Source organism: Acomys minous, assembly GCF_964271855.1.
Source record: "Acomys minous genome assembly, chromosome: 8".
NCBI lineage: Eukaryota > Metazoa > Chordata > Mammalia > Rodentia > Muridae > Acomys > Acomys minous.
Window position 1 is genome coordinate 120628694 of NC_140489.1, and position 26268 is coordinate 120654961.

A 26268-nucleotide genomic window follows, 5' to 3' on the forward strand; every position below is an offset into this window, starting at 1 on the left:
ATCTATGGTTCCAATGTCCATGTCTGTTCTCTGTGGATCCCAGGCAATCACGGAGTGCACAGACACACACAAAGGCATAACACCCATATGCATAAAATTAAAACATTTAAAATGAAGAAAACAGTATATATTCAAGTGCTGGTATGGGCTCCTTAAGCAGGAAATAACCTCTGATGCGTGTCTCTGTTTCTGGATAGCCTTAATTTTACATTAACACAGCTATTACAAATTTGCTTTCTTCCCTTCTCTTTTCCTTTTCGTCTAGATTTTTTTTTTTAAAAATACAAACCTTGTTGGTTTTTTTTTTTTTTAAGATTGTAATGATCTGACTTTATTTTACACTATGTAGGGGGCACAAAGCAATCCTCTTTAATAAAGTTGACAATTAGCTTCACTTAGAACATTTTAACAATGCACATTAAAAAAAGTATTCATCTTACAAATTGTTCTGCAATCCAAATTTACAACAGCTTGGAAAACAACATTTAGAAAACAAAAGCCAATGTAAAAAGACAGATTAAAACAACTACAACAGTACAGGTTTGATATGGCTCAGATTTTACAGCTTTCTTACTGCATCATCTATGTCAGAGATCTGTTCCTTCAGCTGGCTCCACTGCTCCATGTTTAAGGAAATACCTTTTCTCCCTGGTTTCATTTCACCTTCTGAGTCCATCCAATACTCTCTAATATCAATTAGAATTTTTCCTTTAAAGTCCCGTACACTGACGTATCTCATTTTCCCAATCTGAAACATGTTGTCATCTCTGCTGCTGCTGCTCTGCTTGAAAGATGCCAGAGCTCTTGAAGTCTCACCAGGCTACACTTCTTCACAGGTTTTTCTGGAACAACTTGCTTTGTCCTCTTTAACTTTTTTTCAACTTCGCTGTCAGAATCACTGCCTGAAGAGCTTGAAGAAGTAAGTTCCTTTGATTTAGGCATTGCTTCGCTCCTGCCATCCAACAGCCGCTAGGTCGCTCGCTCGCTCACTCCGGACTCCCTTGTTGGGTTTTTTGTTTGTTTGTTTGTTTGTTTGTTTAAATATAAGACTTCTTATGTTGTAGGCTAGGCTGGTTTCAAACTCTCAATCCTCCTGGCACAACTTCCTGGGTTTACAGAGGCTTTATAGGGTTGCCCCAGTTTAGAGCTCTGTTTTTGATACTATTGCATGAGTTTATCTTTTCTATCAAATGGGTGTGCACGTTTGGGTGTGTATGTGTGTGCATGGACACATACATGTGTGTGTGTGTGTAAGAGAAAGAGAGAGAGACAGAGAGACAGAGAGAGGTGTATGATGTGTGTATGTGGAATGTGTGTGCATATAGTGTGTGTATGTGGTTTGTGAGTGTTTGTGTGTATGTGTGCAGTGTATGTGGTGAATGTATGTAATGTGTGTATGTAGGATGTGTGTGTATGTATGATGTGTGTGTATGTAGTATGTGTTTGTGTGTGTGTTTGTGTGTATGTATGCAGTGTATGTGTTGTGTGTGGTGAATGTATGTAATGTGTGTATGTATGATGTATGTAGTATGTGTGTGTGTGTGTGTGTGTGTGTGTACATGATGAGATTCAGCTGTCTCCTCTATATTTTGCCTTATTCCCTTGAGTTCTCTGAGTTCCAGGCCATGGTCTAAAGAACAAGTTCCAGGGAAGCCAGGGATATACAGAGAAATCCTTGAACAACCAAAAAGAAGAAGAACTAGAAGAGGAAGAAGATATGGAGGAGGAGGAAGAGGAGGAGGAAGAGGAGGAAAAAGATTGCGGCTGGCTATGGTGGTGCATACCTGTAATCCTAATACTTTGGAGATAGAGGCAGAAGGCTCAAGAATTCAAGGTCATCCTTGGCTACAAAAGAGTTTAGCTATACAAGACCATGTCAAATAAGACAAGAAAGAAAGAAAGAAAAAAAAAAGCACATTAAGAATGGTGGCACACACCTTTAATCCCAGCACTTGGGAAGTAGAGCCAGGTAGATCTTTGTAAATTCAAGGCCAGCCTGGCCTACAAAGTGAGACCAGGACAGCCAAGACTACACAGAAAAGCCCTGTCTTGAAAAACCAACCAACCAACCAACCAACCAACCAAAACAAACAAAACAAAACAAAGCCTTTTGCTGGCCATTCTAACATTTTAGCCCAAGTGGCACGCCGTACTTTGGAGGACTGTTTTATCCCACTCTTAGGACAGCTATTGCTTTTATACATGTACTACCGCTACTTTGTCTGTGCCACAAGCTGCTCTAAGAAATTGGACTACAACAAGCGGAATGACACAGTCAAGGTTCCTGTTGCTAAAAGTCACAGAGTCTGTATTTTTTTTTTAATCAGATCACCTTATCAAAATGCTTTTAGAATTATTTTATCCTTGATGTAATGGCTTGGGTTGAATCCAATAGCGATATGTGACGCTAAACACACTATAGATGTAAGTAGCTATATTTTTATTTCTCCTTTTCAGCCTGAATATGATGACATTTGTTATTTATTTACTTAAAATACTTTATATATTTGAATGTTTGTCTGCACATGCACTATTTGTGTACCTGGTGCCCTCGGAGGTCAAACAAGGACATCAGCTCCTTTGGAACTGGAGTTACAGGTAGTTGTGAGTCACCATGTAGGTGCTGGGAACTGAACCCAGCTCCTCTGCAAGATTAGCAAGTGCTCCTAACCACTGAGTCATCGCTCCATTTTATTTGGTTTCTTTCTCTTTCTCTTTCTCTTTCTCTTTCTCTTTCTCTTTCTCTTTGTCTTTTTGAGATAGGATCTCACAACTTAGCCTTTGGCTGGTCTGGACCTTACTATGTAAACCAGGCTGGCCTCAAACTCACAGAGATCTGTCTCGCTCTGCCTCCCGAGTGCTGACATTAAAGGCATGCCCCACCATGCTTGGTACCCTTGTTTATTTTTGAGGCATGGTTGAATTCTGTATTCTAGGCTAGTGTGGGACATGTTAGGTAGACAGGCTGTCCTGTAACTTGGAGCATTCCTCTGAGCTTGCCACCACGATTGCCTATTTTAAAACCAGCATATTTTCTATTGTGTTTGTTTTCCAGTAAAACTTATTACTGAGTAAGCTCCTTTAAAGTTGTTCTATAGTTGTTTCCTCCAAGATAAAATGTTCCATTTTGGAGAAAAGCTCATAAAGATGCAGGATGTCTTAAAGGGAAGCTAAACATGTCTTCCATCCCATGGGGAAGCTTGTTAAGATGGGCAAGTGGACAAAGGCTTCAGGAAGTTCCTGAAATTGGCCAGATTTACTAGGCTCCTCCCAGGTCAAGCATATATAAGCCCTAACGACTGCTGGGAGGAACCATCAGACCAAACAAGCTGCCTAGAATCTGCTTAGAGATAAGCCGAACCGCCTGGAGAAAGCAGAGCCCAACTGATCTGCCTAGGAAGGGCTATCTCCAATGAGCTGAGCCACCTGGAGAGGCTGTGCCCAGGTTCCCAGCTGTCGTGAGTTGTCACTCATGCTGGAGTGGACTTTTGGTGATGTTACTCTTTGAGTCACTTCTGTTCCAGCAAGTAACCCCACGAGTGCTTGTGCATGCATGCACACACACACACACACACACACACACACACACACACACTGCATGCTAAAACACATTGGTTCAGTAATCTGATGGTCTGTATTTGTTCCGCACTTGGGGTGAGTGGGCATTTATTTCTGTCTCCCCAGGCAAGGATCACACAACAGAAATGTTCTGGAGAAAGACGAAAGCTGCGCCAGAAACCTTGAAGCCTAAAGCTCTTCTTTGTTTAATGAGTCAACGTCCTGCTCTTTTAGACGGCTCATTCTTGTAAACTCAAGGAGAAAGCTGTTTCCTCGAGCTTCTCGGGCGAAGGTTGGATAAATGTGCCCTGTCCTCCTGGGGATCGATCAGTCACTGCAGAGGAGAGTTAACGGATGGAGATGCAGAAGATTCACTGCTTGACCTTGGACCCGGTAAATTTTTTTCCTCAGTTTATTTACTCTATGGTGGCCTGACACCTGGGAAGATTTATCTCTGAACTGCCACCCAGGTTTCAAAGTCTATGATTCTTCTAGAGTTCAGGAAGAGCAGTTAACTACCCGAGTTTAAAATAGATGCAGTGATGAGCGGAAAAGAGAACTATACAGTGTTGTGAAAATTTTGGTCTCTAAAAATTCAGTTACGTGCCGGGCATGGTGGTGCATACCTTTAATCCCAGCACTTGGGAGGCAGATGCAGGTGGATCTCTGTGAGTTTGAGATCCTAGCCTGGTCTACAAAAGCCAGTCAAGGACAGCTAAGGCTACACAGAGAAACCTCGTTTAAAAAAACAAAACAAAACAAAACAACAACAAAAAAGAACAACAACAACACAAACCCCTCAGTTACGTGCGTTTCCGTGCTCCTGCTAATCAGCGAGCAGGCACAGTCTCAACATGCAGAACGGTGCTGGTGAGTTCGTGGGCCTGTACGTGGCCGCAGAAATGCTTGAAGAGCATGCGTCCATCCATATGAATATGGCCGAGGTTGACAGGGTCACAGGCCAGTTTAAAACCTATGCTGTCTGCGGGGCCATTCGCAGGATGGGCAAGTCCAATGATTGCATTCTCTGTTTGGCTGAAGCTGATGGACTTGTCTCCAAGAACTTTTGATCAGAAGAGATGGAGAATATTTGTCATAAATAAATGAGAAAGTAGCCAGGTGTGGTGGCGCACACCTTTAGTCCCAGCACTCAGGAGGTAGAGGCAGGAGGATCTCTGTGAGTTCGAGGCCAGCCTGGTCAACAAAGTGAGTTCAGGACAGCCAAGGCTACACAGAGAAACCGTGTCTCAAGAGAGAGGGGGGGTGGAGAGAAAGAAAACAAAACAAAAAACCCCGAAAATTCAGTTATGTTATGTGAATTTTGTTTTGTTTTGTTTTGTTTTTCAAGACAGGGTTTCTTTGTGTAGCCTTGGCTGTCCTCAACTCGCATTGTACACCAGGCTGGCCTCGCACTCACAGGCACCCTCCTGCCTCTGCTTCCTGAGTGCTGGGATTAAAAGCGTGCGCTACCACCGCCCAGGGTGAATATGTTTTGTTTTAATCCCAGGTATGGGATATGGGGCTGTTTCAGTTTGTCCACAGCGATTAGATTGTCTCATGTACTAGCAGGGGTGTGATGTTTGCCAGCTCCAGATAATTCAATTCTGAGGACTCTGCTAGAGCCCAGAGAGGGACTGGGGTACTCCAAAGAAGAAGGTGGCCCCTGCTCTCCCTGCTGCCGCCCACACTGCTGCTTGTTAGTCCTGCTGCTGTGTTTGCTGTTGTGTTTGCTATTGCTGTTTTGCTTGGACTGCTGGATATCCTGATGGCCAAGATTTAATTTGCCCCTAGGAACTAGATGACCCTAATCAACAGGAAGTAGTCTAAAGAGACTTACACTCCCTTTCCCCTCTAACCTTCTATCTCTCCTGGTGATTGATGTTGGGAGGGAGGTAGAGGTATAAGAACCCAAATGAAGTAGCTGAAAAAAATTCACCAACAAGTGGCACCAGGCAAAAGAGGAAACTTGGTTTTGTTTGCTTGTTTGGTTGGTTTTGTTTTGCTTTTCGGGACAAGGTTTCTTTGTGTAGCACTGCCTGGGGAAACTTGGTTTTTAATGCCGTAGAGGAGAAAGCAGGGTCCCAAGGAATGGTTGCTGAGGTCAGCACAGCGTTTATTGTGGCTGCTGCTGCTGTGTTCTCTTCTGCTTTACTCTTAGAGGGCATTTTCTATTTCTTCTTCTCCATCTTCTTCCTGTATTCTATTTAAAAAAAAAAAAAGGTTGGGAGAATGGCTGAACAATTGGGAAAGGGGGAAAAAAAGAAAGAAAGAGAGAGAGAGAAAGAAAGAAAGAAAGAAAGAAAGAAAGAAAGAAAGAAAGAAAAGAAAATCAGAAAGGCAAATAGAGGTTATGGGTAGAGGTTGAAACTCTTGGAAAGCAAAAAGTGCCAGAGAGGGGAGAACAAGGGTCCAGACCTAGTCACTGAGAGCGGGAGCTTCCTGAAGGATGAAAGAGGAAAACAGAGTGGGCTAGAAGACAGATCACAGCCCCTGGGTGGAGCGGGGAACCGTACAGGGCAAAAAGGGCTAAAGAGAACAGTCTTCTTCAAGAGAAAGGGTTAATCTGGAGCCGACTGAGCCAAACAGAGGGGCATCCTGGGCCTGGGAGATCTCCACCCTTAGCTTTCCCAGCAGCCATCAGAAGCCTCAGATATCAAGATGCCCAGTGCTTCAAGTGTGGGAAATGCGATCATTTGAAAAGACATTGTAACTCATGCACGTCACTAGCACTGGGGGCTCGGGAGAGGGAATGAAGGCCAGAGTTCAGAGAAGGACTGGGGCACTCTGGAAAAGAAGGGGGCTGCTGCTGCTTCATGCTGCTGCTGTTGCTGGTTTGCTGGACTGCTGCATATCCTGACTACCAAGATTGGACTCACCCCATGGAACTGACAACCCTAACCAGCAGGAAGTAGTCTAAAGAGACCTTTGCCCCATTTTCCCTTTAACCCTCTGTCCCGCCTATTTGGTGTTTGGGGATGGCGGGGCGTTGTAAGGGATTAGTGTGGATAAGGGCTGGAAGGGAGGTAGCGGTTTAAGAACCCAAATACAGTAGTGTAAAAAAAACAAAACAAAACCGCCAACAATACAGAATATATGGTTCACTCTACATATCAAATAATGTCTGTATCTGTCGCAGAGGCACTGATGTTGTGGTATTAAGTAGTGTAGGTTTTTGAAGAAGTGGACATAGAAATGGAAAGATTTAATTTCCATGTTTCTAATGACAACAGTAAACTTAAGTCATAGTTTGCCTTTTTTGTTTTATTGGGCTTTTGTTATTGTTGTTTTTTTTATTTTTGAGACAGGGTTTCTCTGTGTAGCCTTGGCTGTCCTGGATTGACCTTGTAGACCAGGGTGGCCTCGAACTCACAGAGATCCACCTGCCTCTGCCTCCTGGGTGCTGGGATCAAAGGCGTGTGCCACCACTGCCTGGCTCATAGTTTTGTTTCTTACCATATACTTGATAGGAAAAAAAAAAACCCTTTCTTTTACTAAATTTAACTCCCCATGTAGATGGCCTTAAACACTTGACTGTCCTCTGTCCACCTTCTAAGTTCTGGGATTTCAAGTGTGAGGCACTACGCCCTGCTTTCTCTCTGAGACAGAAGCGCCCTATGAAGCACAGGCTGACCTCGGCAGCATGGCCGTCCTCCAGCGTCACTCTACCCACAGTGATGGAATGTAAACCTGCACCACCAAGGGCAGCTAGATAGGCTGCTTTTCTAGGCTTTGGTTTCCTTATCTGTAAAGTGGAATTTCTTAAAGTATAGAGTTGGCAGATTCACCAAAACTTGAAAGAACCAGGAAGCACATCCAAAGGGTATGTCCATAATACCAAAAATTATTCTACACTTGTCTGAAACTCAGATTTAACTGAGCACTCCCGTTTTATCTAGCAGCACTGTACCCGTAAAGGCAATACATGTACAATACATGCAAAGTCCAAAGCAATTAGTGAGGGCTCTGTACATTTTTTGTTTTCGTTTTTATTACTTATTTTTATTTATGAGACAGTCCCACAGTAAATGTTAACTTTTGTAAAAATTGGATCCGATTCCAAAGTCCATTTCCTCTCCTCAAACATGTGTCCAGTGCACTTCAGTCAGCGGGGGCAGCGGTATTTTCAATAAAGCTGTAAGGTCTATACAGCACTTGCAAAGCCTGACCTACGGTGGCCAGCCTTAGGGAAGGCGATGAACCCGGGGCCGTGCCCCGGCACACGCGTCGCGGGCGGACACTCTCGCGTCCCGCGCCAGCCCGGCCACTCAGCAGCCGCGCCGCGCCACAGCCGCCCTCCCATAGGTCCTTCCGGGGACAGGCGAGGTCTTTTCATTTTCCCGCCTGCTCTGCCCGCACCGTCCCTCCGCGTCCCTGCCTAGCCATCCGAGCCCGCCCCGCCCTTCCGGACGCCACCACCCCTTCCCTCCCCATCCCCCCCCCCTCCCCGCCTTCGGGGCAGCCCGGAGGGGCAGCCACCGCCCTGGTAGGAGGCGGGACGGAAGGAGGGGCGGGGCCAAGCGCCTTGGCGCCGCGTTGCCATGGTAGCGGGGCGGGGAGGAGGGGGAGGAAGCGGGCGAGCGAGCGGGCGGGAGGGGGATGTGGTGCTGCGGCGGCCGCCACCGCAGCTGCCGCTGCCTGCTCGCGGCTGGGTGTCCCGGAGGCGGCTGCTGGGAGCCTCGGGAGCAGCTGCGGTGCTCTGCCATCTTGTGTCTGGCCCGGCCCGGCTCAGCCCTCGCCTCCCCCGCGCGGCGGCTGCGCTGACGGTGAGTCCCGGGGCCGAGCGGCGCGGAGGCAGCGCGTGCGGCCGGCGCTGGGCGTGGGGCGCGGAGGCGGCTTGTCCCGTGACGCCCCGGGACATTTCTGTCCCGTGAAGAATCGGCTCCCGGCGCGGGGGTGTTCCCGGCGCGCGGCCCGGGCGGAGCGTGGGCTCCCGGGGGTGTGGAACTGAGGCGAGCGCGGCCCCGTGAAGAGTTAGGAGTTTCTCCCGAGGTAATGACCGTCCGGAGGGGACGTCGCGCGGCCCGAGCCACAGTGGGCGAGCCCAGAGGGTGGCCGGGCGGGCTTGGCGGAAACCTGCGGCCGGGGAGTTGCTCTGGGCGCTCGGGGAGCCCGCGCCACGTCGCCGCTCGGGCTCCGATCGGAGAGGGTCGCGCGCGGCGTGGAGTCCTGGTCCGGTCCGAGCGGGTTGGTGGGCCCGGAGGAGTAGCGCCCAGGAGGCGCCGCGCGCGACCCGCGTGAACTTTGGGCGCGGGGCCCGGATGTGGCGCGGCGGACCCCGGCTCACCCCCACCCTCCCGGGCTCCCCGGGCCGGCGCCCCCCGAGGGTGGCTGACCGGGTGGGTTGGGGAGCGGTGCAATATGGGCACTTCCTGTTCGCCATCTCATTTGGGGCCGAGGTTACTTCTGCCCTTCGGCCCTCGCCCCCGCCGCCGGGAGAGGTGCTCGGTTGGCCGGCGGCCTGGAGCTCCGGGAGCGGGCTGACCCGTGTGCAGTGGCCGGCGGCCTGGAGCAGGGTGGCCGGTGGAAGAAGGGGGAGGCAGTCCATGTGCGAGGTGCTTGGTCGGTCTTTACTCCAAACTCCGCCCCCGGTTACCCGCTTGCAGAATGCCTCCGTTCCCACCGCACCTCCCGGGAGTGAGAGTCGGGGTAGCTATTTCATTGGGAAACCGCAATCTTGAGATCTTCTTGCATTTCGTTTCTGCTTTTAAAGCTTTTCCTTTTCACCTTACGGGAGGTTCGGCGGGGGCAGGCAAGGAGTCGTAAGTGCAGAGAAAATGACAGACTTTTTTTTTCCCCTACTCGCAACTCCTATGTGAGCGGTTAATTATTTCCAGGTTAGTTGGTGCTCTTTCTCCTGTCTTCTGATTGTGACAGCCACGTGGCCGGCTAAGTGCAATAGAGTGCTCTAGTGGCCAGAAGCTTGAGGCTTCTCCCGTAGCCTAATAGTCTTGGGTTAAGTAACAGACTTGTCTTAGTGCTCTCTGATATGGGGAAGTGGAAAAGCTGAACCGATCGTGTCTAGCTGTTTCACTTTAATCTTATGATAGCTTTCCTTTCCATTTCTGGTAAGGTGTATGTTGCCATTTTTGCAGTCCTGCAACTGTGATTATTCATCTTAAAATTTCAGCAGTATCTCAAAGAGTAACCAGGAGTAGAGCGGTTTCTTCATCGAATTGCCAGACTCTTAAACATCGTTTGAATTTAAAACCATTAACGAGCGATTCTAATGAATCTTAAATGATTACATTCTAACGTTGTTTTGGGTTTGTGAAAAAACTCATTTCCCCTTTTAACATAGATAAGCAATCAAAATATCTTTAGGAGTAGGTGTTAGTCTGACTTGTATGCAGTCAAATTTGAACACAATTCATCCTAAGTGGAAAATTACTATTTATAATGTATAAAAGTGAAAGGGAAAATAATTAAAGTTACAAAGTAAACTTCTGGAGAGTGAAGTTTTACAATGTGTACTTCTAGATTACCAGTGCATTATGCATCACCTTTTTTGATTGCTTTAGCAAATTTGATTTGTTTCTGTTATACTTTAGTTTCGAATGATTGGGAAACCATAGAAAAGAAACACCTTAGGTTTGTAAAGAGTTGTGGAGAGAAATTATTACCACGTTGTTTACTGGAAATCCAACTATTCTCTTAATTGGTTGTTCGGAGTGAAGTTAATGAAGGTATTGAAGAGAGATGCGTTCTGTAGAAAAGAAACTGAAGAGAAGTGAACTGGAAGGCTGCAAACATGTTGAAAAGATAGGACTTACATCAATTTGGTGATAAGATCTAATGGCAAAATGAAACTTAAAAGTAGTGTGTGTGTGTGTGTGTGTGTGTGTGTGTGTGTGTGTTGAGAAGGTTCTCACTATGTAGTCCTGGCAGGCTTTGAAATTGGAATGACTCTCCTGCCTCTGCATCTTTGTTGTTTTGTGACAAGATCTTGCTATGCAGACCTGGCGGTTCTGGAACTTACGATGTAGATCAGGCTGGCCTGCAACTCCCAGAGAACCACTTTGCCTTACATCATGAATGCAGGAATTGTAGTGTGCCCCACTGTAGGTGGCTCGCCTGTGGTTTTGTTTTGATTGTTCGAGACAGGATCTTAAATAGCTAAGGCTAGCCTTGTGTGTAGATGAGCACAAATTTAAACTCCTGATCCACCTACCTGCCTCTGTCTCCCAAGAGGTATACACCACCACACTGGCTTATATATGTTTCCTTGCTATTGTTTCAACAACTCAAAAAATAGTTATTTTTTAAACACTATTTTTATTCTTTAAGAATTTATTTACTGAAGAATTTATTCACACCGGCCATGGTGGTGCACACCTTTAATTCTAGCCCTCGGGAAGCAGAGGCAGGCGGATTGATGTGAGTTCGAGGCCAGCCTGGTCTACAAAGTGAGCCCAGGACAGCCAAGGCTACACAGAGAAAAACCAAAAAAAAAAAAAAAGAAAGAAAGAAAAAGAATTTATTCACAGAGACCTTGGAAACCTCCTCTCCGACCCCCCCCCCTCACTCTCATACAGTGAGATGCCTTAGATCCACCTGTACCTCTGTACCCACCGAAATTAATGTCCCCCCCCCCTTTCTCTTTAACCAAGAATGGTAATCTTTATTGTCCTTTTTTTTCATTGTTGATGCTTTTAGATTGTATAATTTAATAGCTGGGTTTTATGTAAATGCAAAATGGCCTTCCAAAAATAGCTTCTAGAGCTCAGGGCCTTAGGTTGGAGTTTCCAACAGACGATACAGGAGTTAAGCTGTGATAAAGGGAGGAACGGCAAGGCAGTAAGTCAAGAGGGGAAGTGTAGGTAGAGGCTTCTTGGGAAAAGAAAGCTGTTGCTTTCTAAAGGGGACTTCCGTGCTTCCTCCATCCACTCCTGTAGACAGTGTCATCCAGATGGCCCTCCCCGCCCCACACCCCTTCCCCTTTTGAGACAGGGTTTCTCTGTGTAGCCTTGGCTGTCCTGGAGCTTGCTTTGTAGACCAGGCTGGCCTCGAACTCAGAGATCCACCTGCCTCTGCCACCTGAGTGCTGGGATTAAAGGAGCGTGCCACTACTGCACTGCCTTTTTAAATCAAGCAAGAATGAGACTTTTTTTTTCTTTAACTTTCTAGTCTTCTTCCATCTTGATCTTTCACGGTCCTACAGAAACTTAACTTATGCCTCAGTGTGGTACTAAAAGTTAGGTTTATGTTGACAGTACCTATTTATCTGTTGGAAATACAGTTGGATACTCCAGCATAAAGCCTGGCTGAAATACTGATTGTTCTGTGCACCTTGGCATCATAGACTTTCCGAATCATCTTTACTTTCAAAGTTCTTTTCCTTCTGTAACAACATGTAGTTCCTCCAGGCGGTAACAGTCTCTTTTGCCTCTTTGATTTAACAACAACAACAAAAAAGAATACTTAACCATGTGCTAAGCTCTATTATAAGAGCACTGAATGATACTGAACCAGAGGAATTCCTTCATTTCTATTCTTTTAGGTTTTGTGGCCCTAATTACAATATATGTCCTTAACCACTTATTAGAGCTTTATTTTAGATATGTGTTTTCTGCCTAATCTGAATAAAGAAGTAGGGTTTATGGCGCGAGGTGTGAAGTGAATAGAAAGGTCTGTCTTTGTGAGTAAAGGCGGGAGAAGAACGTAGGAAATTAAATGTGGTCTCATTTCCTTCAGGATGAGTTAGAGAATGGTATGAAATCCTCTTTTGAGGAAGATTCATTTGGCTGCAGTGTGGCGCCACATTTGGGGAGTGGGAGGAACTGGAAACAGCACTTTTGAAGGAAATAATGGCGGAATGAATGAAGTCAGGGACGGTGTTTATTGCCAGGACCACGGTGAGCTCAGTCATCCAAATGCAGATGAGGGAGATGTCCTGAGAACATGGCCTGTAGGGATGGCCATGGGGTCCGAACAGCGCAGCGGGGACAGTGAGTGGCATGGATTTTTATAAGAGCTTGCAGTGTTGAGAACTAAGAATATTGCTTTGGAAGCTAGAACGCAGTGGGCATGGAGGGTTGTGATGGGTAGTGTAGACTTGTATCTGATACTTCCAGTTCCACTACAGCAGACTGTCTTGCCACCATGGCAACATGGAGGGTTGTGATGGGTAGTGTAGACTTGTATCTGATACTTCCAGGTCCACTACAGCAGACTGTCTTGCCACCATGGCAACATGGAGGGTTGTGATGGGTAGTGTAGACTTGTATCTGATACTTCCAGGTCCACTACAGCCGACTGTCTTGCCACCACAGACCAAAAGAACACTTATCCCCATTTAGTTTTTTGTTTTTTTGTTTTTTTGTTTTTTTGTTTTTTTTGTTTTGTTTTTTGTTTGTTTGTTTTTCGAGACAGGGTCTCTCTGTGTAGCCTTGTCTGTCCTGGACTCACTTTGTAGACCAGGCTGGCCTCGAACTCACAGCGATCCGCCTGCCTCTGCCTCCCGAGTGCTGGGATTAGAGGCGTGAGCCACCACGCCCGGCTCCTCATTTAGTTTTTATTTAAACAAACTTTATTTTAGAATAGTTTCCGCATTCGCAGAAGCAGTTTCTCTGATTAACTTCTTACTTATTCAGGTACATTGTCACAGTTGAGAAAACACAATTCCACACGGGCATAGTGGTGCACACCTGTGATCCCAGCACCCAGGGAAGTGGACAAGCTCTGAGTTCGAGGTCAGCCTTGTCTACGAAGCAAGTCCAGGACAGCCAAGAAACCCTGTCTTGAAAAACAAAAAAAGAAAGAAAACAAGATTTTTATATTACTGTTAATTAGACATGTCATTCGGATTTCCCTGATTTTTCTCTGATGTCCCTTTTTATGTCATAACTGCAGTTTCTCAGACTTACCTTTTGATGACATGAAAGCTTTAAGACCTAACCAGAACTTTTATAGTGTCCCTCAGACGAGTCTTACCCGATGTTTTACTCAGGTTGAGACTTGGTTTGCGCCTTTAGGGAGGAGAACAACTCGTAGTATATTGAAGGTACATGCCAACATACGACGAACGGATAACCATCATGCGTCATGATCTCCGATGGCCGGATTTTCCACCTCTTACCCATGTCTGCATACCAAGTCAGCGCACCAAGCCCATGCTCACGGGCTTTGACCCAATTTTGATGCATTTTTTTTTCCTGTTATATAAAACAACGAACAAACAAACCTGGGCAATACATCTACTGTACTTAGGTACTAAGACTGGAGTTGTGAGCAAAAGAGACATTTTTATACCCTGGGCAGTATGCTTGATTTAATCGTAAAGTAGGATTTATTGCCCTACTGTGTGTTTTGATTTCATGAGCATTTATAAATATGAAGTTACCAAAGCCCTAAAAGTCTTGTAAGCTACTGTCATACAAGTTTAGTAATTAGTCCCTTTGCTTATCAACACAGGCTTTCTTTCTTCCTAAGTAGTTATAGTCTAATAAGTTGCCAGAATTGTTTAGTAATTGTTGTCAGCTGTCTTCATAGCTCTGGTGTGTGTGTGTGTGTGTGTGTGTGTGTGTGTGTGTGTGTGTGTGTGTGTGTGTGTGTAGCTGAGGCTGGCCTCTTGATCCTCCTGCCTCTATATCCTGAGTCCTGGGATATAGGCCTCACGCAAGGTGAGAGGTTTTTTTTCTTTTTTTAAGATTTATTTATTTTATTTATTGCATATGAGTGCTTTATCTGCAGAAGAGGGCATCAGATTACATCATAGATGGTTGTGAGCCACCATGTGGTTGCTGGGAGTTGAACTCAGGACCTCTGGAAGAGCAGGCGGCGCGCTTAACCACTGAGCCATCTCTCCAGCCCCAGATGAGAGTTTTCATGTGTTAAGAAAACAAGAATTTTCTTGGCTTTTATGTTTTTTAAATTTTATGTGTATGTGTGTGCCTGAATACATGAATGTACATCACACGTGTGCAAGTGTCCGAGGAGGCCAGAAGAGGGTGTTGGGACACCTGGACCTGGAGGTACAGGTAATGGCGAGTTGCCTGGTGTGGATGCTGGGAATTAACCTGCTCCTCTGCAAGGTTAGCAGCAGGAACCTGCTCTCCATCCAGCAGACTTCTGCCTTTCTGATAGGCTGTCTCCTGATAAGATCACTTAGTTCTTTCAGCACTCAGACAGAAGCCTGTCTTATTTGTTTGAAATTGATGTGTGAAAATACATATATAGGAAAACACACTGAAAAGAACGGGAGTGCATGCACAGGTAGAGGAGGTCAGGACACCTTGTGGGGGTTGGTTTTCAAGAATCAGGATGTAGCAGGTGCTTTCCCCTGATGAGCTATCTTGCTGGCCCTCCTTTTTATTGTTTCAGGCAAGCTCTTATATATCCAGACTGGCCTCAAAATATGTTTAGCCCGGGCTGGTCTCAAACTACTGAGTCTCCTGATTTATTTAGCTTTCTGAATCTTGGCATCACAGGCTTGGAGCATCAAGTCTGGTTTTCAATTTTTGTATAAATTGTATGAGTACTCTTAAGTTGTGGTTTCACTGAACAGAATTTAATAGTAGATTTTACACTGATAAGGTACTAATAGAATTTTTTGTTGTTTTGTTTTTGAGACTGGCTAGATAGCCCCGGCTGGCCTGGAACTCACAGAGATCCTTCTGCCTCTGCCTCCTAAGTACTAGGACTAAAAGTATGTACTACCAGTGGCTAATACAGTTATTTTGAATTTTACGCATAATCTTAGAGGTAAGGGATTTTAGGAAACTATAAAAACATACCTTTGTGATTTATGTTAAAAGAAGAAATACGAAGAAAAATGGGAAGAAGTTTCTTTTAAATTAAGATTTTTGCTACACTATGGTTTATATTGATTGCATCTTCATCCTTAAAAGTTAAATTGAAAGATTTCCCCTCAGCCGGATGGTGGCGGCGGTGGCACACGCCTTTAATCCAGGCAGAGGCAGACAGATTGTTGTGAGTTCAAGTCTAGCCTGCTCTACATAGCAAGTCCAGGACAGCCAAGGCTACACAGAGAAACCCTGTCTCGAAAAACCAAGAAGAAAGAAAGAATCCTGCCCCCCTCCCAAGTTAGAGTACAGATCCTTTGGATCTGGATTTACAGGTGGCTGTGAGTCACCTGACATGGTATTTTCTGGAAGAGTAAATGAGCTCTTAACTGCTGAACCAGTTGGAAATACTCCTTTCTTTTGTGCTGATTGAATATTTACTAATAATCATATCAATAGTCGCTACCTCTTATTCATTGTTTATTGTATCCTGGCATGGTATTGTGCTATTAGATACATGCATATATAATTCTAAGCAACAACCCTGCAGGAAATACTGTATTTTTCTACATTTAAGAAACAAATAATGAGAACTTATATAAATAAAGTGCTGATTGGGTATTTGAACACATCTGTCATAGTTAAAATCAGTGTTCTTTGTAGTACAGTCTGGGGTCTTAAGAAAATGGGCCATTTGTCAGGGTGAATGCTTACATATTGATCTGTTCCAAGCAGGAAGAGTAAAGGATGCTCCATAGAGAAGCCGTTATTCAGATGAACGTCAGTTTCTTTGTTACTTGCAGCAGTCCGCCTGCCTCTGCCTCCCGAGTGCTGGGATTACAGGCATGTGCCACTACCTGGGCTGTTCTTGTAAATTCTTGTAGTCTCTTTGCATGAGCTTTCATTTTTGGATTTTCTTCTTTTCCCTTTTATTTTGTATTCTTGAGCTCTTCCACTTCATCTAAGCTCTTCTGAGTTCTCTGATTCCTTTCTACTGCTATTTTCCTTTATGGCTTGTATGATTTTTAAAAAATACTCATTTATTTATTATATATACAGTGTTTTGCCTGCATGTACACCTGCAGGCCAGAAGAAGGCATCAGGTCACATTATAGATGGTTGTGAGCCACCATATGGTTGCTGGGAATTGAACTTACGACCTTTGGAGGAGCAGTCAGTGCCCTTAACCTCTGAGCCATCTCTCCAACCCTGTTTTTTTTTTTTTAAAGCTCATTTTGAAGTTGCTCATTTATTTTATGTTATTGCCCAAGGAAGCCAGAAGAGGGCATTGGATCCTGAGACTGGAGTTACAAATGATTGTTAACCACCTATGGGTTCTGGGAATTGAACCCTGTCCTCTGCAAGAGTAGCCAGTGAGCATCTGTCCCGGCCCTCTTTGGTTCTTTTGTTTGTGTTTTGTTTTGTTTTGAGACAGAGTTTCACTCTTGCCATAGCTGGCCTAGAACTTTCAGCCAGCATTCTACCATTGCCTTCCTAGTGCTGGGACATAAAGTGGTGCTGTACCAAACCAGCTTTCTGAGTATATTTTTCAAGTAGGTTTTATTACCTAAAAGGGTATAATTTTACTCTTTTGTTTTGTTTTGCTGTTTTTCAAGACAGGGTTTTTCTATGTAGCCTTGACTGTACTGGATTCACTTTGTAGACCAGGCCGGCCTCAAACTCACAAAGATACACCTATCGCTGCCTCCCAGAGTGCTTAGATTACAGGCGTGCCCCACGGCACTTGCCTTTCTGTTCAGCTTTATTTCCATTCCCAATATTATATACTAAATGTGGTTTTGTCCTGGAAGAGAGCTCCAAGAGTCCAGACAGGCCAGCCAGAGAAAGGCATGGAAGCCACCACTCCATCCCATCTTGTGGCCTGGGCAGGTCTGGAGACACTGACCCACCTGCTGTGATGGGCAGACGTATAATGGAGAGATGGAAAAGATGGAGTGCATAGTGGAGAGATGGAAGAAAAAGCAAGGCCCGGGGGTTCCGGTGAGCTGACCAACTCAGCTCCCACCTAGGCCCAGACACAGGGCTTTGAGTTGGCTCATCCCAACACCTGCCCCGTCTGTGAACTGCTGGAGCATGTGAAGGGGCCAGTCCTGCAGATGCAAAGCCGCAGGATCTCCATGACACAGGGCAACAACAGGGTGTCACAGACGAGTCCCCGCGAGGAGCCAGTGTTGATAGTGTGCAGAAGCCAGAGGCCTGGGACTAGACCAGTGATGCATAGCAGTGAACATTTGCAAGGAAAGATGTGTGAACAGAAGGCTCACTTTGTGACACACTACAGCTTCTACCGCAAGATTTCTTCTCTTTTTAAAAATCTTGCTTTCTTTTGGTGGGGTGGTTGCAATAACAGAAGGGTGGGTATGAAGGGACAGAGAGATGGGTGGGATTGGGGAGCTGATATGAAATTCACAGAGAATCAACAAGTTAACAGACAGGAGCGCCCAGCTGTGCAGGCCTTGCTTTGGGTGTCTGGTGCTGGCCTGCTATTGGAGTACTGTTAGCTTCTGTTGACAGCTGGTGCCTCTGGGGCTCCCTGAGGAGTGCTGCTGGCTGGTCAGCTGCTGTTCACAGCCCCACCAGCATCTCTCTTACACACTCTTATTTAGACAGTATAGAAAACAAGGCTGTGGCCGTTATTTCAGTCCTTGTTTCTTGGGTTTTGTTGTATTCTATGAGTTGATGAGTTTGAGGATCAGTTTTCTAGTTGCTTTTTGTTATTTTTTGTTGTTGTTGCTGCTGGTGGTGATGGTGAGGATTGAAACCAGGGCCTTTAACACTGAGCCACATCCCCAGCCGTAGTTGCTGTCTTTATGTGATGATCATGAGGAATCAAAATTATGTATTGTAGCTGCTATGTTGCAATAATCCTCTCTAGGATCTTTTTTCTTTTTCTTTTTCTGGCTTTTCGAGACAGGGTCTTTCTGTGTAGCCTTGGCTGCCCTGGACTCACTTTGTGGACCAGGCTGGCCTTGAACTCACAGAGATCCACCTGCCTCTGCCTCCCAAGTGCTGGGATTAAAGGCTTGCGCCACCACACCTGGCTTCTAGGATCATTTTAACTTTTGTAAGGATCACATTATTTTGCCTTAAAATTTTGGTGAATCCTTTTTTCCCCTAAAATTATTACTAATTAAATTTTACAGTAATTTACATGTCAAAAAGCGGTTCCCCCCCCCCCCTTTCTGTTTCTTTTTAGTTAAGCTAGCATTTAAAGATCTAGTAAAGGTTCTTTGGAAGCGTGAGGTGACCCTAGGATTATTTGTTGGAGATACTTCCTTGGTTGACATTCTTAACTAGTACTGTGTAGCTAGCCTCATGGTATAGAGTTAGGTACACTCTAGACTTACAGAGAAATAACTGGATTTAAATAGCTCAACACTGATGCGCTACTGTTTGGGGAACTTTTGGGTTTTTTTATTTAGAGATGATTTAATTCAGACATGTTTGCACATACTCGTAGATACTTGAGATGGTGAGGCAGGAAGACCACATGTCCAGGAGTTGGAAGCCACCCAGTCAGAACAGTGTAGTGAGATCTTGTCTTAAAGTAAATAACGGAGGGCCGAAAGATGGCTCAATGATTAAGAGCACTTACTACTACTACAGAGAGCCCAAGTTTAATTCCCAGCACCCACCTCCAGTGTAGCATAGCTGCCTGTAATTTCTAATGCAGGGATCTGATGCCTCAGGCCTCCATCCATGTCAGTATACATGCACATACTCACACAGAGGCATAATTACAAATGAGATAACATCTTTAAGAATAAATAAAAGATAGTTTGGAAATGAATTAGATTATCAGAAAGCTAGTGGAGAGTTCCTTTGTTTTATTTTGCTCTTGCTGTTACTGTTGTTTGTGTTTGGGTTCTTTGTTTAATATTGTTCTGTTTTCTTCGAGACAGCATTTCTCTGTGTAGTGCTGGCTGTCCTGGAACTTACTCTATATGTAAGGCTGGCTTTGAACTCAGAGATCTGCCTGTCGCTACTTTCCAAGTGCTGGGATTAAAGGCATGTACCACCACTGCCTGGCTTTAGAATTCATTTAATTAAAAGAAAAAAACATTTTATGTGTACGTTTTTGAGAGTGTGCACATGTCTGTGCGTTCCTGCAGAGGCCGGAGAGGGGTGTAAGATGTCCTGGGGCTGGAGTCACACATGACATGGGTGTCCTAAGAGCAGCCTGTGCTCTCAACTACTAAGTTCTCTTTATAGTAAGTTCTCTCAATGGAGAGGTCTTTTTATGTTCAGAAGAACAAAGAGGTTAAATTGTATAAAGTGAAGATTACTTAACATGTCAGATGCTTCACACACACACACACACACACACACACACTCCAGCTGTCTATACCCAGTTGTGGCATCAGTCTTCTGGATTCTGTCCCCCGTGCCACAATTGAAAAAAAGGGAATATAGACTTTTTTTAGACATAGATTCTATTAAGAGTCATGGTACCGAGGGAATGTGAGGAGGAGGGATGGGCTTTCCCCAGGGGGCAGGGGGATCTAAAGTGACCTGGCTCGGAAGGAAAGTCCCTTTACCCCAGAGCTATTTTGGGAGGGCCCAGTTCTATTTGAAAGTAATATGTCCCAATGCCCTATCTTACCTGTTTTTCCTTCTATCTTTTTTCTTAATTTTTGTTTGTGATAAAATTTTCCAAGTGTTATAGCAGCACAGTTCTGTGGTAGAGCACTTGTCTCCTAAGGTCAGGGCTCTGACAAAATAAAGTAAAAGCATAAGAACCCTTGACCAGAATATGTTGTCTTAACGGAGAACAAAATATTAGCAAGTGTCATCACAAGGCAGAGCGGGGATTAGCAGCACGCGTTATGTTCTATACTTGGACGGCAAAGTGCTCAGTGAATACTGTAGAGATTTTCAGTTGTGACTGTTGCTTCACAGCTGATTAACATGTCTCTGTTTAACTGAGACACAGCTGAGAGTCACATAACTTGGGTATGCTTTTCCCTCTGTGCTTCTCACCTGGCTGGACAGCAAGGCAAAGGCGGGTTATATCTCAGGGATTATGCTTACGGATTTTGAGTCTATTGTTTCCAGTTTTCTTTCTCTGGATAGCAATTTGTTTGATTTCCTCTGAATTAAGCACCTTATAGGGTATAGAAGGTTAGAGTTTATAAATAATCCAGTGTCTATTTTTTGAACTACTTACACTAACAACCACTAGAGAAATATAGTAAAAGTTGGGATAGGGGTCTGGCGGTGGTGGCTCACATCTTTAACCCCAGCACTTGGGAGGCAGAGGCAGGCAGATCTCTGAGTTCGAGACCAGCCTGGTCTACAAAGTGAGTTCAGGACAGTCAGAACTACACAAAGAAACCTTGTCTTGAAAAACCTAAAACAAAACAAAACAACAACAACAAAAGAGGAAGAAGAAAGTAGTTGTTAGGGTAGGACTTTTTAAGGAGGACCTGCCATTGTTAGGCTTCTGTGATAGATGTGGATATGTGTACTGGTCTCTACATGCCAAAGGAGAGTGTTGGATATCACATACTATTGTTTCCTGCCTTATTGAGTCATTCTGTGACTCACAGGCTGCTCCACACAGTCCTGAGGTTATAGGCATGTGTGGCCATACCAGGCCTTTTTACTTAAAAGCTAGGGATTTGAACTCAGGTCTTCATGCTTGCATAGTCTCCATTCTTTCCTGCTGAGCCATCTCCCCAGCACTGTGACTCATGTAGCCCAGGCTGGCCTTCAACCACTATCTTGCCTCTACTTGAGTGCCACAGGTATGTCTACGATGCCCAACTGTTAGGCTGGGGCCTTGAAAGGTAGTGTCTCAGTTAGGGTTCTACTGCTGTGAAGAGACACCATGACCATGGCAGCTCTTATAAAGGACACATTTATTGGGGCTGGCTTGCAGTTTTGTTTTTGTTTTTTGTTTTCTTTTTCTTTTTTTGGTTTTTCAAGACAAGAGTTTCTCTGTGTAGCCTTGGCTGTCCTGGACTCATTATGTAGACCCGGCTGGCCTAGAACTCACAGAGATCCTGTCTTGCTTGCCTCTGTCTCTCTGAGTGCTGGGATAACAGGCATGCACCACCACGCCTGGCTTGGTTTATAGTTTCAGACGTTTACTCCATTATCATGGCAGGAAGCATGGCACACACAGGCAGACACGGTGCTGGAGAAGGACTGAGAATTGTACATCTTTGTCTGAAGGCAGCAGGAGTGTAGCTTTAGACCTCCAGCGCCTGCCTGCACAGCGGCGCTCCCTGTAGCAAGGCACACCCAACAGCGCCACTCCCTATGGCCAAGCATTCAAACAAGTAAATCTGGGGGGAGGGGGCGCCAAACCTGTGTAAATCACCACAGTCCCCTCCCTCCCTTAGCCTCAGGCCGACTCTTCAGACAAGGGTAAAACGCAGCCACATTCTTTACTAAAACATCACAAGAATGGCCCCTAGGACACAGCTAAGATTCTAGCATCCTACGTTGTTCTGCCTCAGACTGCTTCACTTGGTCCTCAGAGCCGCTTCCAGGACAGCGTCAAGGGGAGCTGCTGATCCCGCCTGGGCTAGCCATTCAGACTGTCCCAAACAGGACTTTGATGAGCCTGAAAAGTTTCAGCATGAGACTAGAGTATCTTGTGTCAGTGTGTCAGCATCTTCCAGGATGAATCCTGTCAGGTTCCATCCAGTGTCACTGGTGTCTTATTCTTTTGTTCTGAAATCATATTTTCTCACAAATAGTGTACAGTCCTAAAATTGTAAATGCATGAGATGTGCAGGATGCATCAGTTAAGGTTGGCTCTCTGCTCTTTGTATGAGCAGAAGAGTGACGCCTGTCTTCCTTCGAGCCAGTCTGGATTTGTGTATTACTGTAAACTAATTTTATCTATGCCATTTAATGGAATGGCATGATAAGATTTGAAGCTTTTTTTTTTTTTTTTTTTTTGCTTTTTCTAGACAGGGTTTCTTTGTGTAACAACTCTGGCTGTCCTGGACTCACTTTGTAGACCAGGCTGGCCTCGAACTCACAGTGATCCATCTGCCTCTGCCTCCCAAGGTGTGTGCCACCATGCCTGGCAAGTTTTGAGGATTTTGTAGCCAACAAGAGTTATTGGCTGATGTATAGTTGAAGTTCTTGCTGGAGACATTATATGTCCCAGCCAATTTCTTCCCATGTGGAGGGATCAGCAAATTGTGTTACTTATGCTGTTTGGTCTTCTGATTTCTTTCTTCTCGTGTGTGGTCGAGACGTTCAGGGGCCCTTCCTTTGTCACGTCTATCTCATCCTTACTATTTTGGATAAAATCCAAAGCCTTTTTCTTTTTTCTGTTAACAGAAACATAAGGCCCCTCTCCCAAAATAGCAAAGCTTTTGTTGTCTAGTTTGAAGCCATCATAAATATAGAATGATCTAGTTCAGCAGTCTAATTCTTATCCTGGTCTGCTATATTTTGATTTCTCTCAAAGGTATGAATAATATTATCATTGAATATACAAACATCTTTATGTTGACAAATCAGAACAAGAGTGTATAGAGTTAAAATATACTCTTTTATGGATATAATTATATTTTTATTGAGAAAGGGTTTCTTTGTATAGCCTGGGTTGCCCTGGATTTGTTCTGTAGATAAGGCTGGTGTTGAGTTCATAAGCAATCTATTATCCTTTCTTCCCAAGTATTGGGATCAAAGGCATGTATTTAATCAATTAAATTATTTTAATAAAATTATAAATTATTTTTGTGCTAGTCTGAGTACCTATCAGTTCCCTTGGAAGTCCATACCAAGAAGACCAGTAGTCTGCTCAGTGCGTAAATTAGTTGTTCATTTTGTACTAGTCTGAGTTCCTCAAGTTCCATCCTGTGTATAGACCCAAACTAGGCTGTTGTCTCTAAGATGTTTTCCCAGGAGCCACTCTGTGAGCTGAGCAGGGGTTGTTCCTGTCAGCTCTGTGTTTATCAGTTGTTCGATCCTCCCTCTTCAGCGCCATCTTGTGAGAGCCCATTGAGAATAGCTTCCATGTCTGTGAGGTCTGTGGAAGCATGTGTACCATGGTAGTGTGTATGCAGCAGGGCAAGGCTGCGCTGCCTCCACACGTGCACACACCTTTCCAGCAGCTAAAGTTTGAGAAGAGGCTTGTGTCTCCTGGGCAGGTGTTGGGTAGGACCCTGCAGCAGGCTGCCTGTGCCGAAGAGTCTCTCTTAAAGAGATGCTTCGGAGACTCATTTTTGACCTGGGAGTTTTTAAACTTTAAGCTTGGGTTTTAATTGCCGTTAAGCCGTGGTAAAATAAGATTTGTAAGGGTGTGACTAGCATGAAATCCATAATTAGACAAAAGGGGGGAATTGTTATGGGATGGTCTGATGCTTTGTATTTAATTAGTTGCTTTCCCCTTGAGATTCTTTTTGTTCAATGAGCAGACCCTCACATATACCAAAGGGATGCTATATAACCTTGCCTGAATACCTGGGTGGGGCAGAAGTGAGGTAGGCAGAGTGAAGGTGTGAGGGCTTGGAGGACAGAGGATCGTGGGAGAGGAGAGGAGGAGGAGGCAGAGTCACCCTGGAGTAGTGTGAACAAATAGCACATGGCCAGGAGCAGCCTGCTCTGAGTATCCGTGATGGAGGAAAGCTGCACAGATGAGAAACAGGTGAGTATTTATGGAATATTGAATGAGAAGTAGCCCAGCGAGGAATAATTAAAGCAGGGGGGATGGAATGTGGGCCTTGGAGGTAAAGATAGTGGAGGAGGTTGGTTTCTGCCCAGCCCCAGAGTTTCAGGCATATTAAAATCTAACAGGTGTCTGTGTCTTTTTTTTTTTTTTTTTTGTATGATAGTGGAATAAATAGTAACCACTACAATTACATATACAGCAAAAGCCTCTTGAGCAGGGCCCCCACAGTTCAAATGACCCTTAGTACTGTCCTCCACATTTCTTCTAGTGTGGCCTGTTAAGCCCTACTTAAAGCTTTCCACTGCTTTCCTAATCCAAAGTCCCTAAACCCACAATCCTCCAAACAAAAGTATTTTCTGGCCTATTGTAGCAATACCCCACTCCTGGTACCAACTTCCGTCTTAGGGTTTCCATTGCTATGAAGAGACATCATGACCAACACTATTTTTTTTTTTAAGACAACTCTTATAAAGGACAACATTTAATTGGGGCTGGCTTATAGTTCAGAGACTTATTTAATCTGTTATCATCATGGCGGGAACCATGAGAGCCTGCAGGTAGACATGGTGCTGGAAGATCCAAGAATTTACATCTTGATCCAAAGGCAACAGGAGACGGAATGTATTGCACACTGATCCTAGCTTGCACATCTAAGACCTCAAAGCTCACCTCCACAGTGACACACTTCAGGGCCACTCCCTGTGGCCAGGCACGCACACACATGAATCTGTGGGGCCATTCCTGTTCAAACCATCACAGGGGGAAGTAGATAATCCTGATGTTAAGAGTTGTAGTTGCAAGGGTACATAAAAGTGACCAAGTAACTACTTTAATATAGTTTGAATTTATTTCGGGTAGAGAGAGGAGCATCATCCTAAGGGTGTAATACTGAGTTTTATATATGGATGACAGCAAGTACTTTCCCCATCCTTGTGCACTGACGAAGCAGTGAAAGCAGATGGCACCGGGACAGAACTGAGTCTGGGCTCTGTAGTGGCACTCAGTGAGTCACATGCCATTTGATCTCCCCGTTTCCATACATAAGTTAGAGCGCAGTGAAAGTAAATATCCGATACAGTTGTTACAAAGCTCATGGGTTAGCTTTAGAAAAGATTTTTGAATGATACTTATCATCAATACGCATGCTGTTCTACTCTATTAAAACTAAATCATACTGTTTCTCAGATACCAAATGACATGATAGCAGAACCTTGGTTCATCATACAGCAAACATTAGAGCAGCAAACAAAACACAGCTGTGCCTTTATGGAAACTTGAGTCTGCTTAAGCCATTTCCAGTGTGGCAGTTTTTTATTTAATTGTGGGAGAGTAGCAGAAGGCCTCTGCCTAGCCTGGATGTTAGACCATGCTTACAGTTTTTAAGCTGAAATGTAAACCAGAAGTAGCAGTTACTAGAGTTAGGTGTGCTCTAAACAATTTAAAGCACAGAAATGCAAGAAAATCTTATTTGGGGACATATTATCAGAGTTCCTGTGTGCTGGAGTTTCCATTTAGATATACTACATTTTTAGTGGTCTAGGTTAAACACTAGAGTAAATTAGTCCCATAATTTATTTATTTATTTTAATTAATTTATTATGTATACAGTGTTCTGCCTGCATGTGCACCTACAGGCCAGAAGAGGGCAGCAGATCTCATAGATGGCTGTGAGCCACTATGTGGTTGCTGGGAATTGAACTCAGGACCCTTGGAAAAACAGTCAGTGCTCTTAACCTCTAAGCCATCTCTCTAGCACTAGTCCCATAATTTAAATAATAGTGAACATTTTCAAATTGTTTTGTTTTCAATTTAAAAAAAGAAAAGAAGCATCCACTTTGTTGGGTGGCAGGTACTTTTCATTCAGTTGGGTTTTTGTGGTAAACATTTAGAAATGTTTATTTTGTTGTTGTTGTTGTTGTTTGTTTTTTGTTTTGCTTTTTCAAGATAGGGTTTGTCAGTGTAGCCTTTGCTGTCCTAGACTCACTTGATAGACCAGGCTGGCCTCAAACTCACAGAGATCCACCTGCCTCTGCCTGAAGCCAGAGTTAAAGCAGTTGTAAGCTGCCCACTATGGGCGCTGGGGTCAGAGTCAGCTGTCTAGAAGAGCGTTATAACTGCTGAGCTATCTCCCTGGTACCATGATGCTACTGTTGGCTTTGTGAGACAGGGTCTCTGCATGTACCACCAACTAGCCTGAAACTCACAGAGATCCACCCACCTTGTTTTCTGAGTCTTGAGGTTTAAAGAGATTAAAGGTATGTATGTACCACCGGATCCTTGTGGTATTTTTTTGAAGTCATTATTTATAGG

At 44.6% G+C, this 26268-nt stretch overlaps 1 protein-coding gene and 1 pseudogene across 3 annotated transcripts in view; one reads left to right on the plus strand and one right to left on the minus strand.

Annotated features, from left to right (window-relative positions):
* Positions 1-290: 290 nt before the first annotated feature.
* LOC311603010 (activated RNA polymerase II transcriptional coactivator p15-like) lies at positions 291-1017 on the minus strand (annotated as a pseudogene). Its single transcript has one exon. The product of its transcript is annotated as an activated RNA polymerase II transcriptional coactivator p15-like (transcript).
* Positions 1018-8037: 7020 nt separating this feature from the next.
* Positions 8038-26268, plus strand: part of FOXN2 (forkhead box N2) — a 51602-nt gene continuing 33371 nt past the window's right edge. The window contains exon 1 of one of the 2 annotated variants that reach the window (XM_084791927.1): positions 8038-8321. The gene's annotated coding sequence lies outside the window, so the exon portion shown is untranslated. The other variant, XM_084791926.1, reaches the window with a different exon arrangement.